The following is a 15,007-nucleotide window of genomic DNA, read 5'->3' on the forward strand; positions in this document are numbered from 1 at the left end:
TTTTAAAAAAAAAAAAGTTATCAAGCTCTTAACAAATCACCCTTTAGTATGAACTTCTCATTAATGCGAACCATATTGCTAAATTTAAAGTTTATATGTCTTAGGATTAAGAAATTATCGCTAAACGAACATTTTTATGATTTGAGATTCCAGATTTGATCGAGAATGGATGCAACACAGATTGAAAAATGAGCTTGCACATAAAAAAAAAAAAATGGCTCGAAAGAGCCAATAGGTTGCTTGGCTTGCACAATAGTGGCCAGTTACCGTATCTTATTTTATCCGATGAGAAAACATTCCAAATTGAGCTGTTTGTGAACAAACAAACTAATGGGGTTCACTTTCCAAGAAAATTTGCACTTTCGATTGACTACCTCAAGAATTTAAGCGGTGTCAAAGGTAATGGTGTGGGCAAATGGTTACCGTATAAATACCGAATATTATCGGAAAATTTTTCTAAAGACGGTATTGAAGCCCATGGGTAATCAAACAGGAAAAAAGGCTTAAAAATGAGGTTCCTTGCTTCTAACACACAATTGCCACAAACATTTCAGAATCCTAAATCGTTGTACTTTTGTGCTTTGGCCAATTTTGTAGAGCAAGGTTGTCATTAAAAACTACCAAAGTGTCGATCATTTCAAGACGACGCTTCGCCGAGAGTGGGCCAAAATATCACAGAGCCCCTTTCGTTCAGCCTGTGATGGCTTTGTCGGTCTTTTGAAGGTCATAATTCGTGATAAAGGGAGCCCAATCCAAACTCGTGCTCAAAATTTGACATTATCTGCATTTTCGCTTTTAAACAATAAAATGAAGAAAAAACTAGTATATATGGCCGTAAGTTCGGCCAGGCCGCAGCTATGCGTAGAAACTTCTACTGAAGCCGATGGCAAGGTATCTTAAAACTTCCTAATACCGTAATATATACCACATAGTCCATACGTGGTATATATTTAACTAGAAAAGGCAGATTAAATACGTATATAATTAAGTTTAAAGTTTCTATAGAAATAAAATTTTGACAAAATAAAATTTTGACAACATTTTCTATAGAAGCAAAATTTGGAAAAAAAATCTATAGAAATAAATTTTCTATAGAAATTAAGTTTTGATAAAATTTTCTATAGAAATTAAGTTTTGATAAAATTTTCTATAGAACTAAAATTTTGGCAAAATTTTCTATACAATAAGAATTTTGACAACATTTTCTATAGAAGTAAAATTTTGACAAAATTTTCTATAGAAATAAAATTTGGAAAAAAATTTTCTAGAGAAATAAAATTTTGACAAAATTTTCTATAGAAATAAAATTTGGAAAAAATTTTCTATAGAAATAAAATTTTGACAAAGTTTTCTATAGAAATAAAATTTTGACAAAATTTTCTATAGAAACAACATTTTGACAAAATTTTCTATAGAAATAAAATTTTGACAAAATTTTCTATAGAAATAAAATTTTGACAAAATTTTCTATAGAAATAAAATTTTGCTAGATTATTTTTGGTTCGAATGGCAACCATGATTATGAACCCTTATGGACCAATTTTTATGTGATTGGGGATCGGCTATATATAACTATAGACCGATATGGACCAATTTTGGAATGGTTACTAGCGGCCATATACTAACACCATGTTCCAAATTTCAGCCGGATCGGATGAATTTTGCTCCTCCAAAAGGCTCCGGAAGACAAATCTGGGGATCGATTCATATGGGGGCTATATATAATTATGGACCGATATGGACCAATTCTTGCATGGTTGTTAGAGACCATATACTTACACCACGTACCAAACTTCAACCGGATCGGATGAATTTTGCTCCTCTAAGAGGCTCCGGAGGTCAAATCTGGGGATCGGCTTATATAGGGACTATATATAATTAAGGACCGATATGGACCAATTTTGGCATGGTTGTTGGAGACAATATACTAACACCACGTACCAAATTTCAATCGGATCGGATGACTTTGTCTTAGAGGCTCCGCAAGCCAAATCGGGGGATCGGTTTATATGGGGGCTATATGTAATTATGGACCGATATGGACCAATTTCTGCATGGTTGTTAGATACCATATACTAACACCATGTACCAAATTTCAGCTGGATCGGATGAAATTTGCTTCTCTTAGAGGCCTCTCAAGCCAAATTTTGGGGTCCGCTTATATGGGGGCTATACGTAAAAGTGGACAGATATGGCCCATTTGAAATACCATCCGACCTACATCAATAACAACTACTTGTGCCAAGTTTCAAGTCGATAGCTTGTTTCGTTCGGAAGTTAGCGTGATTTCAACAGACGGACGGACGGATGGACATGCTCAGATCGACTCAGAATTTCACCACGACCCAGAATATATATACTTTATGGGGTCTTAGAGCAATATTTCGATGTGTTACAAACGGAATGACAAAGTTAATATACCCCCCATCCTATGGTGGTGGGTATAAAAATTTGCCTCTGTAGTCATATGAGTGTAAATCGGACGAAAGCTATATATGGGAGCTATATCTAAATCTGAACCGATTTCAACCAAATTTGGCACGCATAGACGGACATGGCTATATCGACTCAGGAGCCCACCCTGAGCATTTTTGCCAAAGACACCATGTGTCTATCTCATCTCCTTCTGGGTGTTGCAAACATATGCACTAACTTATAATACCCTGTTCCAAAGTGTGGCGCAGGGTATAAAAAATCAACACGCTGAATTTAAACCTGTGCCGTTTGACTTTTTCACTTCCATGGAAGTTCTTTTGTGAAGGTTTTGCGAATTACGATCATTTTTAATTTTTGAATGATTGAATGATTTTGAATGAAAAAAATATATTTATGCAAAAATATATGCCAAAACTATAAAATAACAAGTATATACAGCAGTAAGTTCGGCCGGGCCGAATCTTAAATACCCACCACCATGAACCAAATATTAGAGTTTCCTTTGAAATTTCAGGAGGGCTTGAGGACTTCAGGACACTTCCCGAAGATAAATTTAAAGATTTCACCTATGAGGACTATATCAGATTCTGGATTTATAAGAACCACTTTTGTTTGAGTTTTAGAGGAATCATTAACATCTCTTGTAAGTGTGCAAGAAAATTATAAAATAACGTCTTGATTTGAAATCTTAAATCTGTAGAAGTAAAATCTGGAAATTTTACATTGAGTTTCAAGCAATTTTCATGATCAGTGCGCCTTCTACACCCTCAAGAAGTGAAGTCGGTCTATATGGAGGCATTACCAAATGGACCGATAAAAACTTAATCCGATACACGTTTTTGTGAGCCTAAAATACCAGAATATTTACAATTTCAGGCAAATCAGATAAAAACTACGGTTTCAATAAGTCCAAGAAGTAAAATCGGGAGATCGGTCTATATGGGGGCTATACCAAAATATGGACCGATACTCACAATTTTTGGCACACGTATTTGTGGTCCTACAATACCTCTAGATTTCCAATTTCAGGTAAATTGAATAAAAACTGCGGTTTCTATAAGCCCAAGAAGTAAAATCGGGAGATTGGTCTATATGGGGGCTATGCCAAAACATGGACCGATACTCACCATTTTTGGCACACCTCTTTACGGTCATAATATACCTCTAGATTTCAAATTTCAGGCAAATTGGATAAAAACTACGATTTCTATAAGCCCAAGACCCCAAATCGGGAGGTCGGTTTATATGGGAACTATATCAAAACCTGGACCGATATAGCCCATCTTCGAACTTGACCTGCCTGCAGACAAAAGATGAGTTTGTGCAAAATTTCAGCACGATTGCTTCATTATTGAAGACTGTAGCGTGATTACAACAGACAGACAGACAGACAGACAGACGGACAGACGGACATCGTTATATCGTCTTAGAATTTCTCCCTGATCAAGAATATATATACTTTATATAGTCGGAAATCGATATTTCGATGTGTTACAAACGGAATGACAAATTTATTATACCCCCGTCACCATTCTATGGTGGTGGGTATAAAAACGATGTATAACATGAAAAAAAAAATAATTTTTTTAGAAAAATATTTTATAAAAAAATTGCCGCTGGTGGGATGTGAACCAGCGTTCTTTGTTTTTTTCCTTCATAATAATAAAGAACATCTCAGGAAGTAGTTAGAATGTCATGCCGTCAAATGTTCATGTCACAAACATTTGAATAGACGTTTTGATGCATCGTGTTCAATGACGTTTGTGACTGAGTGTGCCAAGGCGTTCTGTTATGGTGCCAACAGACCCAGGTTCAACTCCCAGTGGAAGCGAAGCTCTTTTTGCACTACTTCCGGATCCGAAAAAGAACATTTTCACCACAGGTTTTTTTTTGTGGGGATACCCAAAATAAATCTATCCCCAGATTTGTTTTCCGAAACTCCTTAGAAAACCAAATTTCATCCGATGCGTTTGTAATATCTTACCCGTTGTTATGCCCTCTAATTATGATCTATATGGGTCCATAATTATTCATAGAGCCCTCTATATAAACCGATCAAGAAAAAACTTAATAGATACCTGTCTATTCTGCGTTTTTTCTTCAAAATAGACATGACGCTGAAGATTCTCCTTTGACCAAATCCTCAAATTTGCTAATTATTTTCATATTGGTTATGTTAGAATTTATGGTACCCTTTTTTTTTCGTAAAAAAATTTAAACCATTTTACACTGTGTTTACTTCTTAGGTAGTAAGCGGTCAAGTGGAGTTTCTAGTTCCAATCTTGGGGTATGTAAAAAGTTTTTGCCTCTGATCCAAATCAACAGAGACTTCCGTTCATTTAATACGGGTTTTTGTGCTCTCGATTTAACCGGAAAAATGATTAAAAGGTTTTAGATTTTTTAAATGCATTTGGCAACTCTAGAATATTTATATTGGTGTTTTCCTCTACACATTCTTTTTACGAAGTAAATATTCCCAAATGCTGGCTGGCATGGAATAAACGATCTGGTGGATATGCTCAACATCCATTTTCATTCAACGTGTGTTACTTGGAGGGAAACCAAAAAACAAAAAGCCATAAGAAATAATTTTCTCCTCACTACTACTACTACTCGCTTTTTCCCCCCCAATTGTTCGTGTACAAACACCATAGAGTGTCGTATATTTAAAATACCAAAATAAAAATTGTTTTTGCCTTGCGGTGTAATTTAAAAATTTTCCTGTGTTTTGGTTTATTTTTTCAAAAAATTTCGCTCATCTTTGTTGTTGGTCGTTTTTCACAATTCACATACACGCGCTACTGTTGCTGTTGTTGAAGCAAATTTTCGTAAAAATAATTTTCTGAATCAGTCGGTTTTTTCAAATTGAACCAAAATCATACGAAAAAAAATAGTGCCACAGAAAACGCTAGTTTTTCTTTAGTCTCTAGAGGTTCTTTAAAGAGGAGAAAAGAAAAATAAGAAACATGTGATTTTTTTAAGCTAAAAATTAAGTAATAAATTTAAATTAATTTTAAGGAAAAACACAAAAAATTAAATTAAATAAAATTCTAGCGAAAAATAAAAAATAAAAATTTGCAAAAAAAAAAAAAAACAGTTAAGTGCTAAAAACGAAAAATTCCTTAAATTTCGTAATAAAACAAAGTCCTCAAAGTGAAAATCCAGACAAGCTTATTAAAAGAAATACAATCTATATTTAAAAGTTTCCTGAAGAAAGCAAAAAAAAAAACAAAAACGAAATTCGATCACCTTAGTTTTTTCAAGTCATCCAAGTAAAGAATTTCCTAGAGAAAACTCTGGCTAACCAGTTGCATTTCATGTGTGCCATTTGCTGTAACCGTTTCCATACTTTTTTCCACTTGCGACAAAGTTTTTAATACTCACAAAAAAAAAACATATTTGTTGGTAAGATTCACTAGTGTTATTCTTGTGTAAGTGAAACCCAAAATGTTACCAAGAAGTTTACCTCTTGATTTTCCTCGTTTTTCTTTCCATTCCTTTCGTTTTTTTTAATGTTCGCCTTGTGAAAAACCCAAAAAAACAGAAAAAAGAGAGGGCGTCTGAAAGAAGAACTCAGTATATATATATTTTTTTTAGTTTCATCTCATTATGACCTAAATATCTATGGTGTAGTTGGCGTGTTGTGTTTTTCTTGGCTATGCCGGGAAGGAAATGAAAACTATTTTAAAAATTTTCCATTTCTTGACAAGTGTGTGTGTGGACACTAGAGTGGGACGCTTAATACGCTCGCAATTGTTTTTAATATAAAATAAAAAAATGAGCCTACTAAATTCATAAACTATTGCAGAGGAGAGGAGTAAATATATCTGTGATAAATGTAACTTTAAACTGACATGCGAGGGTGGTCTCATAAGATCATAAATATACATCCAAATGTAAAAGTAGTTATACCCAGAGTACACTGAAAAAAATAGTGAACCCACCAGGAAGAAAACATTCGGTTATTTTAAAAAATTTTGAATATTTGTAGAAAATTTTAACTAAACAGTATTACAAACGTTGGCATCATGCCGCCTTATAGGCGATTTTGCAAAAACTATTGGTGCGAAGTATAATGACTATTGTATGAGCTGTCATGATGCGGAGGAAAAGGAATCAATAAAACACCTCTTGTGTGAGTGTCCTGCATTTTGTGTAAGGCGTAAGCAAATTTTAGGGGCATATAGCTTCAGATTACTAGCGGACCTGGAAAACGTTAACTTAAGCAGTCTGCTAATGTTTTTGGAACAATCTGGTTGGTTCAACAGAAGAAAATAATCGAGAAGGTTCAACGGTTAAAACTAGAAGTGCCCATATGTAATAGGTACTTTTAGTTAATGTGGTATCACAATGGACTGAATAGTCTAAGTGAGCCTGAATCTTAATCGGGCTGCCACTTTAACCTAACCTAACCATCATGCCGATGTCATAAAAATAAGTAAATATGTTTCGACAAATTCAAGAAATTTTATTAGGCATTACTAAGTTTTTTCCTTGTTAAAGGAAATTTTGTAGTTTGAAGGAAAAACTTGGAGTTCAAAATTGCAAGAATGTCTTTAGTGACATACAAAGTTCATGATGGACCCATTTTTGGTAAAATTTAAAAACTTAAAGAAATTCTGAACTATTTTGTGGAAGACACGAATTTAGAAAATCTTTATGCTTCATTTGAGTATATTTTTTTCCTCAGGTTTAGCTAATTTAACAAACGTACACAAAAAGTTATTAGAGTAAAGAAAACTTTCTTCAAACATAATAATTCCATTAACTAAAATAAAGTTAAATTGGCTTTAGTGAAATAGAGAGTTCACTTTTTTTGATTGTAGGAATTTGATCATTGTGTTCCTGCTTCTTTTTAAGACAGTCGACGAACTGTATAGAAAGCCAAATATACTGAGAAAAATATTATCCAAAACATACTAAAACAATTTTTTTCCGACAAAACTGTCCCATATTCCCCGTCCGAAAATAACATCACGTTCTTGAAATATATTTGAGGAGATCATATTTTTTCTCTGTGTAAATGATCGTAAAAAGCGTTGTTAATTAAAGGCATAAGTTTCCTGGATTGTCTCTTGAAAAATCTCTACATTAAAAGTCCTGTATATTTGGAAGGGAATCAATACCAAAGTCATTAAGTGAAAGTCACAATCTTTGGAACCATGTAAACTTTTTTCTAAGTGTACTATAGAAATAAAATTTTGAGAAAATTTTCTATAGACAAAAAAATTGAGAATATTTTCTATTAAAAGGAAATTTTGACAAAATTTTCAATAGAAAGGAAATTTTGACAAAATTTTCTATAGAAATAAAATGTTGACAAAATTGTCTATAGAAATAAAAATTTGACAAAATTTTTTATATAAATAAAATTTTGACTAAATTTTCTGTACAAATAGAATTTTGACAAAATTTTCTATAAACATAGAATTTGACAAAATTTTCTACAGAAAATTGACAAATTGACAAAATTTTCTACAGAAATAAAATTTTGACAAAATTTTCTATAGAAATAAAATTTTGAGAAAATTTTCTATAGAAATTAAATATTGACATAATTTTCTTTAGAAATTAAATTTTGACAAAATTTTCTATAGAAAAGAAAGTTTGATAAAATTTTCTATAAAAATTAAAATTTGAGAAAATTTTCTATAGAATAGAAAGTTTGATAAAATTTTCTATAAAAATTAAAATTTGAGAAAATTTTTTATAGAAAAAAATTTTGAGAATATTTTCTATTGAAATAAAATTTTGAGAAAACTTTCTACAGAAATAAAAATTTCAGAAAAATGTTCTATAGAAATAAAATTTTGAGAAAATTTTTTATAGAAATAAAATTTTGACAAAATTTTTTATAGAAATAAAATTTTGACAAAATTTTTTATAGAAATAAAATTCTCACAAAAGTTTCTATAAAAATAAAATTTTGAAATAATTTTCTTTAGAAATAAAATTTTGACAAAATTTTCTATAGAAATAAAATTTTGAAAAATTTTTCTATAGAAATAAAATTTTGACAAAATTTTCTATAGAAATAAAATTTTGAGAAGATTTTCTATAGAAATAACATTTTTAGAAAATTTTCTATGAAAAAGAAATGTCGACAAAATTTTCTATAGAAATAAAAACTTGAGAAAATTTCCTATAGAAATAAAAATTTGAGAAAATTTTCTATAGAAATAAAATTTTGAGAAAATTGTGTATAGAAATAAAATTTTGATAAAATTTTCTATAGAAATAAAATTTTGAGCCACCGTGGTGCAATGGTTAGCATGCCCGCCTTGCATACACAAGGTCGTGGGTTCGATTCCTGCTTCGACCGAACACCAAAAAAGTTTTTCAGTAATGCTGGTGACATTTCTGAGGGTTTCAAAGCTTCTCTAAGTGGTTTCACTGCAATATGGAACGCCATTCGGACTCGGCTATAAAAAGGAGGTACCTTGTCATTGAGCTTAACATGGAATCGGGCAGCACTCAGTGATAAGAGAGAAGTTCACCAATGTGGTATCACAATGGACTGAATAGTCTAAGTGACCCCGATACATCGGGCTGCCACATAACCTAACCTAACCTAACCTAACCTAAATAACATAAATAAAATTTTGACAAAATTTTCTATTGAAATAAAATTTTGACAAAATTTTTTATAGAAATACAATTTATACAAAATTTTCTATCGAAACAAAATGTTGACAAAATTTTTTATCGAAATAAAAATGTTGACAAAAGTTTCTACAGAAAAGATATTAAGAAAATTTTCTGTAGAAATAAAATTGTAAGAAAGTTTTCTATAGAAATGAAATTTTGAGAAAATTTTCTATAGAAATAAAATTTTGAGAAATTTTTCAATAGAAATAAAATTTTGAAAAATTTTTCTATAGAAATAAAATTTTGACAAAATTTTCTATAGAAATAAAGTTTTGAGAAAATTTTCTATAGAAATAAACATAGAGAAAATTTTCTAGAAATAAAATTTTGAGAAAATTTTCCATAGAAATAAAAATTTGAGAAAATTTTCTATAGAAATAAAATTATGAGAAAATTTTCTATAGAAATAAAATTTTGAGAAAATTTTTTATAGAAACGGTTAAGCTACACTTGTAGTTTAGTCAATGTTTGGCTTTAAGCTGAAATCGAAAAAAAAAACACAACAACAATGCTTAAAGAACAAGACCAACAATAACAAAACAAAACGAATGGAAAAAGAAGAGGAAGCACGCTCAAAATAAACCCAGCCAACTACACTCAAATCGATGATTTGACAGTGGCATAGGAAAAGATATATCTCTGTTTCGAATTTATTTCGGTATAAGCCGGCTATCATACAAAACCTTTTTTCGGATGGTTCAAGTGTGGTTCATTGTTGTTGATAGTTTTGCTGCAAGTAGAGGATGTTGATGAGAAATGTGGTAATTCCGAAACGTGCGCCCATCCAACCATCTTGCCGTCTATAGGGCTTTGCCCAAATAAATTTGACAAACATTATTTTCCTCTGTTGATTAAGCTACACTTGTAGTTTAGTCAATGTATGGTTTTAAGCTGAAATAAAAAAACAACAACAACGCAGAAATAAAATTTTCACAAAAATTTCTATAGAAAAAAAATTTAAAAAATTTTCTTAAGAAATATTTTTTTTTTTAATTTTCTATAGAAATAAAATTTTGAGAAAATTTTCTATAGAAATAAAATTTTGAAAAAATTTTCTATAGAAATAAAATTTTAACAAAATTTTCTATAGAAATGAAATATGACAAAATTATCTATAGAAATCAAATTTTGAGAAAATTTTCTATAGAAATGCAAGTTTGAGAAAATTTTCTACAGAAATAAAATTTTGACAACAATGTTTATGGAAATATAATTTTGACAAAATTTTCTATAGAAATAAAATTTTGAAAACATTTGCTATAGAAATAAAATTTTGAGAACATTTTCTATAGAAAAGAAATTTTGAGGAAATTGTGTATAGAAAAGAAATTTCGACATAATTTTGAAAATTTTCTATAGAAAATATATTGCCTTCTGAAAAATCTCTATATTAAAAATTCTGTATTTGTGGTAAAGAAATAATATCAAATCCATTAAGCGATAGTTAATAGCAGTATAGCCGTGGGCTATACCCTATCCATTTGAGACGTAGAAGGCTAAGAGTTATCTAAACTACCGAGCAAAACAATTGTCGCCTAAAAAGGAGAGAAAATGTTCTTTTTGGATTTGGAAGTGGTGCAAAATTGGCGTAGAAGCGAAGAATTTTACATGGGCTTATCATAAGACGGATGTCCAACATTTCAACAACCTCTGCACTGAATCTATGTCACATCTTTAGATGCAAAGTAAAAAATTGTGTGATGTTTTGCCAAATAAATAATTTTTATAATTTTTTACGATTTTTAATGTATTCTAACGCTTGTCTGCAATATTTGACCTCAAAAATAGTTTCTAAAATGCGTAATTTTTCTAAATGTATTTAGCATTTTTTCGACAAAATTTAGATAATTGGTACCATTTTGTAAATTCTTACTTATGAAACAAAAAACCGTCTAAAATTACCCATTAAAAATGTGAAAAAAGCAATTCAATGCAATATATAAAAATTCATCAAGATGGAATAAAATTAGCAATCCTATGGACAACAGGAATATGTACAGATGGACGGACAAATAAGGCTACATGGTTTCGGGAGTTGATCCGAAGTCTATGTGTTTATTATGAGGGGTATTTGATCTATGGGTCACAGCTACCTCACCCATAGAGATTTATGGTATAAAAAGTGAACCCTACACTACAGCACTACAGTCAATTTAATTCTATTTTAGTTCGTGGAATTATTAGGCTTATAAAAAGTTTCCTCTTTTCTAATTTTTTTGTTTACCTTAGTAGATTCTATGTTTTTTGAGTGTATGAATAAAAAGGTTGCATGGAACTGGATACTACTTCATTAAAATTTCAGTCGGCCCATTCTAATATCTTTACCACATGCTATTACTTTACCATACAAATGGTGACTGTGATGATGACAGTGGCAATAATGAAGATGATGTCGTTGCTGATCATGATGATAATGTTCCCACATACAAAGGATTTATTTCATAAATCTGTCCTCCTAGATATCTAGAAATTTTATATATCGAAAAAAAAAATCCAAACTTAAAATAAAATTGCATTCTAGCGCAAGCAACATCAATAGGCCTAATGCATTGGATTTAAAAAGAAAACAAAAATCCACATTAACAGCCATGTCCACAGCATTGGTCTAAGAAGAAAAAAAATCTTTTTGATTTTCTCAAAATAGTCCCTATGATTATGTGTGAAATGATGAATGTTATCCACTTTGTCGGTGTACTATGATTGCTGTGTTTTCTGTTTTCTTTTTTTTTTTTTTTTTTTTTTTTTTTATTGCCAAATCTAACAAATCTCCACAATGTCCTCTAATGGTGATGAAAATGTGTTTTATTTTTATTATATGCGTAATAAATGTTCTTTTTTTTTTGGTATGACATGTGGGCTTTAGTGTTCGTTTGCATGACAAATTAGTAGGTCGATTTGTAATAAGAGAAATATAGTATGTAGTAATAAAATGGGACACTTTCAATGAAGACATAAAAGAAAAAACTAAATTCCTTGAAAATTATAATTTTTTATATGATATTCAAGCTTTGTGGTATGGTGTATTAAAGATTAAAGCATATATTTTAGTATAACTAAACGGCAACAATTTTTAATTTATTTTTTGTATCGTAATATCAACCTTACATACAATTAAATTCAAATTGACTAGTAAGACCCCATTTACTATCCTAAAAAGGAACCATTTTTATTCCCTTCACCACTACTGTGGTACAGGGTATAATAAGTTTGTGCATTTGTATGTAACGCCAAGAAGGAGTAATCATAGACCAACCTTTTAGTATATGGATCGGCTTAGAATTAAATTCTGAGTCGATTTAGCGATGTCCGTCTGTCTGTCTGTCTGTCTGTTGATGTATTTTTGTGTGCAAAGTACAGCTCGCAGTTTTAGTCCGATTGTCCTAAAATTTGGTATAGTGTCCTGTTTCGGCTCAAAGACGATCCCTACTGATTTTGGTAAAAATCGGTTCAGATTTAGATATAGCTGCCATATATATTTTTCACCGATCTGGTCATAATTGGCGTGTATATCAACCGATCTTCCTCAAATTCCGTACATCCGAATATTTTATGAGTCTCTAAAAACTTGCAAAATATCAGCAAAATCGGTTCAGATTTAGATATAGCTCCCATATATAGCTTTCGCCTGACTTACACTCATTTGCCCACAGAGGCCAATTTTTTGCTCCGATTTAGTTGAAATTTTGCATAGGGAGTAGAATTAGCATTGTAACTATGCGTGCCAAATTTGCTTGTAATCGGTTCAGATTTGGATATATCTCCCATATAAAGCTTTCGGCCGATTTACACTCATATGACCACAGAGGCCAATTTTTAACTCCGATTTAGTTGAAATTTTGCACAGGGAGTAGAATTAGCATTGTAGCTATGCGTGCCAAATTTGGTTGAAATCGGTTCAGATTTAGATATAGCTCCCATATAAAGGGTGATTTGTTAAGAGCTTGATAACTTTTTTTTAAAAAAAAAACGCATAAAATTTGCAAAATCTCATCGGTTCTTTATTTGAAACGTTAGATTGGTCCATGACATTTACTTTTTGAAGATAATTTCATTTAAATGTTGACCGCGGCTGCGTCTTAGGTGGTCCATTCGGAAAGTCCAATTTTGGGCAACTTTTTCGAGCATTTCGGCCGGAATAGCCCGAATTTCTTCGGAAATGTTGTCTTCCAAAGCTGGAATAGTTGCTGGCTTATTTCTGTAGACTTTAGACTTGACGTAGCCCCACAAAAAATAGTCTAAAGGCGTCAAATCGCATGATCTTGGTGGCCAACTTACCGGTCCATTTCTTGAGATGAATTGTTCTCCGAAGTTTTCCCTCAAAATGGCCATAGGATCGCGAGCTGTGTGGCATGTAGCGCCATCTTGTTGAAACCACATGTCAACCAAGTTCAGTTCTTCCATTTTTGGCAACAAAAAGTTTGTTAGCATCGAACGATAGCGATCGCCATTCACCGTAACGTTGCGTCCAACAGCATCTTTGAAAAAATACGGTCCAATGATTCCACCAGCGTACAAACCACACCAAACAGTGCATTTTTCGGGATGCATGGGCAGTTCTTGAACGGCTTCTGGTTGCTCTTCACTCCAAATGCGGCAATTTTGCTTATTTACGTAGCCATTCAACCAGAAATGAGCCTCATCGCTGAACAAAATTTGTCGATAAAAAAGCGGATTTTCTGCCAACTTTTCGAGGGCCCATTCACTGAAAATTCGACGTTGTGGCAGATCGTTCGGCTTCAGTTCTTGCACGAGCTGTATTTTATACGGTTTTACACCAAGATCTTTGCGTAAAATCTTCCATGTGGTCGAATAACACAAACCCAATTGCTGCGAACGGCGACGAATCGACATTTCACGGTCTTCAGCAACACTCTCAGAAACAGACGCAATATTCTCTTCTGTACGCACTGTACGCATTCGTGTGGTTGGTTTAATGTCCAATAAAGTAAACTGAGTGCGAAACTTGGTCACAATCGCATTAATTGTTTGCTCACTTGGTCGATTATGTAGACCATAAATCGGACGTAAAGCGCGAAACACATTTCGAACCGAACACTGATTTTGGTAATAAAATTCAATGATTTGCAAGCGTTGCTCGTTAGTAAGTCTATTCATGATGAAATGTCAAAGCATACTGAGCATCTTTCTCTTTGACACCATGTCTGAAATCCCACGTGATCTGTCAAATACTAATGCATGAAAATCCTAACCTCAAAAGAATCACCCTTTATATGTTTTTCTGATTTCGACAAAAATGGTCAAAATACCAACATTTTCCTTGTAAAATCGCCACTGCTTAGTCGAAAAGTTGTAAAAATGACTCTAATACATATATATCGAGCGATAAATCATAAATAAACTTTTTCTAAGTTTCCTTAAAATTGCTTCAGATTTAAACGTTTCCCATATTTTTTACTAACATTGTGTTCCACCCTAGTGCATTAGCCGACTTAAATTTTGAGTCTATAGATTTTGTAGAAGTCTATCAAATTCTTCCAGATCGAGTGATATTTAAATGTATGTATTTGGGACAAACCTTTATATATAGCCCCCAACACATTTGACGGATGTGATATGGTATCGAAAATTTAGATCTACAAAGTGGTGCAGGGTATAATATAGTCGGCCCCGGCCGACTTTAGACTTTCCTTACTGGTTTTTTATTCGGACAGACGCACAATTTTTATATATAAGTTGTGAGCTCTTCTCACATCTTTGTTGCTATTAACTAATTAAATATTAACAACAAAGATGTAATAAGGGCAGTTAAGATATAGAAATTGTCTGTCTTATTGAGTATAAAAAACATTTTGGTACAATTGTAGAACATTTTTGTCAACATTTTGTATTTTGACAAAATTTTCTATAGAAATAAAATTTGACAAAATTTTCGTTGGAAATAAAATTTTGATAAAATTCTCTA

The 15,007-nt window shown here is 31.9% G+C and overlaps 1 protein-coding gene across 10 annotated transcripts in view; it reads left to right on the forward strand.

The window, feature by feature from the left end:
* Positions 1 to 15,007, forward strand: part of tn (tripartite motif containing protein thin) — a 267,388-nt gene that overhangs the window by 100,429 nt on the left and 151,952 nt on the right. Inside the window, exon 1 of one of the 10 annotated variants that reach the window (XM_075311492.1) lies at positions 5,500 to 5,841. The exons of the other annotated variants lie outside the window; for them this stretch is intronic. The gene's annotated coding sequence lies outside the window, so the exon portion shown is untranslated. Of the gene's footprint in view, positions 1 to 5,499; positions 5,842 to 15,007 lie in introns of those variants that run through there. 10 annotated transcript variants of the gene reach the window in all.

Source organism: Haematobia irritans, chromosome 5 (genome assembly GCF_050003625.1).
Source record: "Haematobia irritans isolate KBUSLIRL chromosome 5, ASM5000362v1, whole genome shotgun sequence".
Classification (NCBI taxonomy): Eukaryota; Metazoa; Arthropoda; class Insecta; order Diptera; family Muscidae; genus Haematobia; species Haematobia irritans.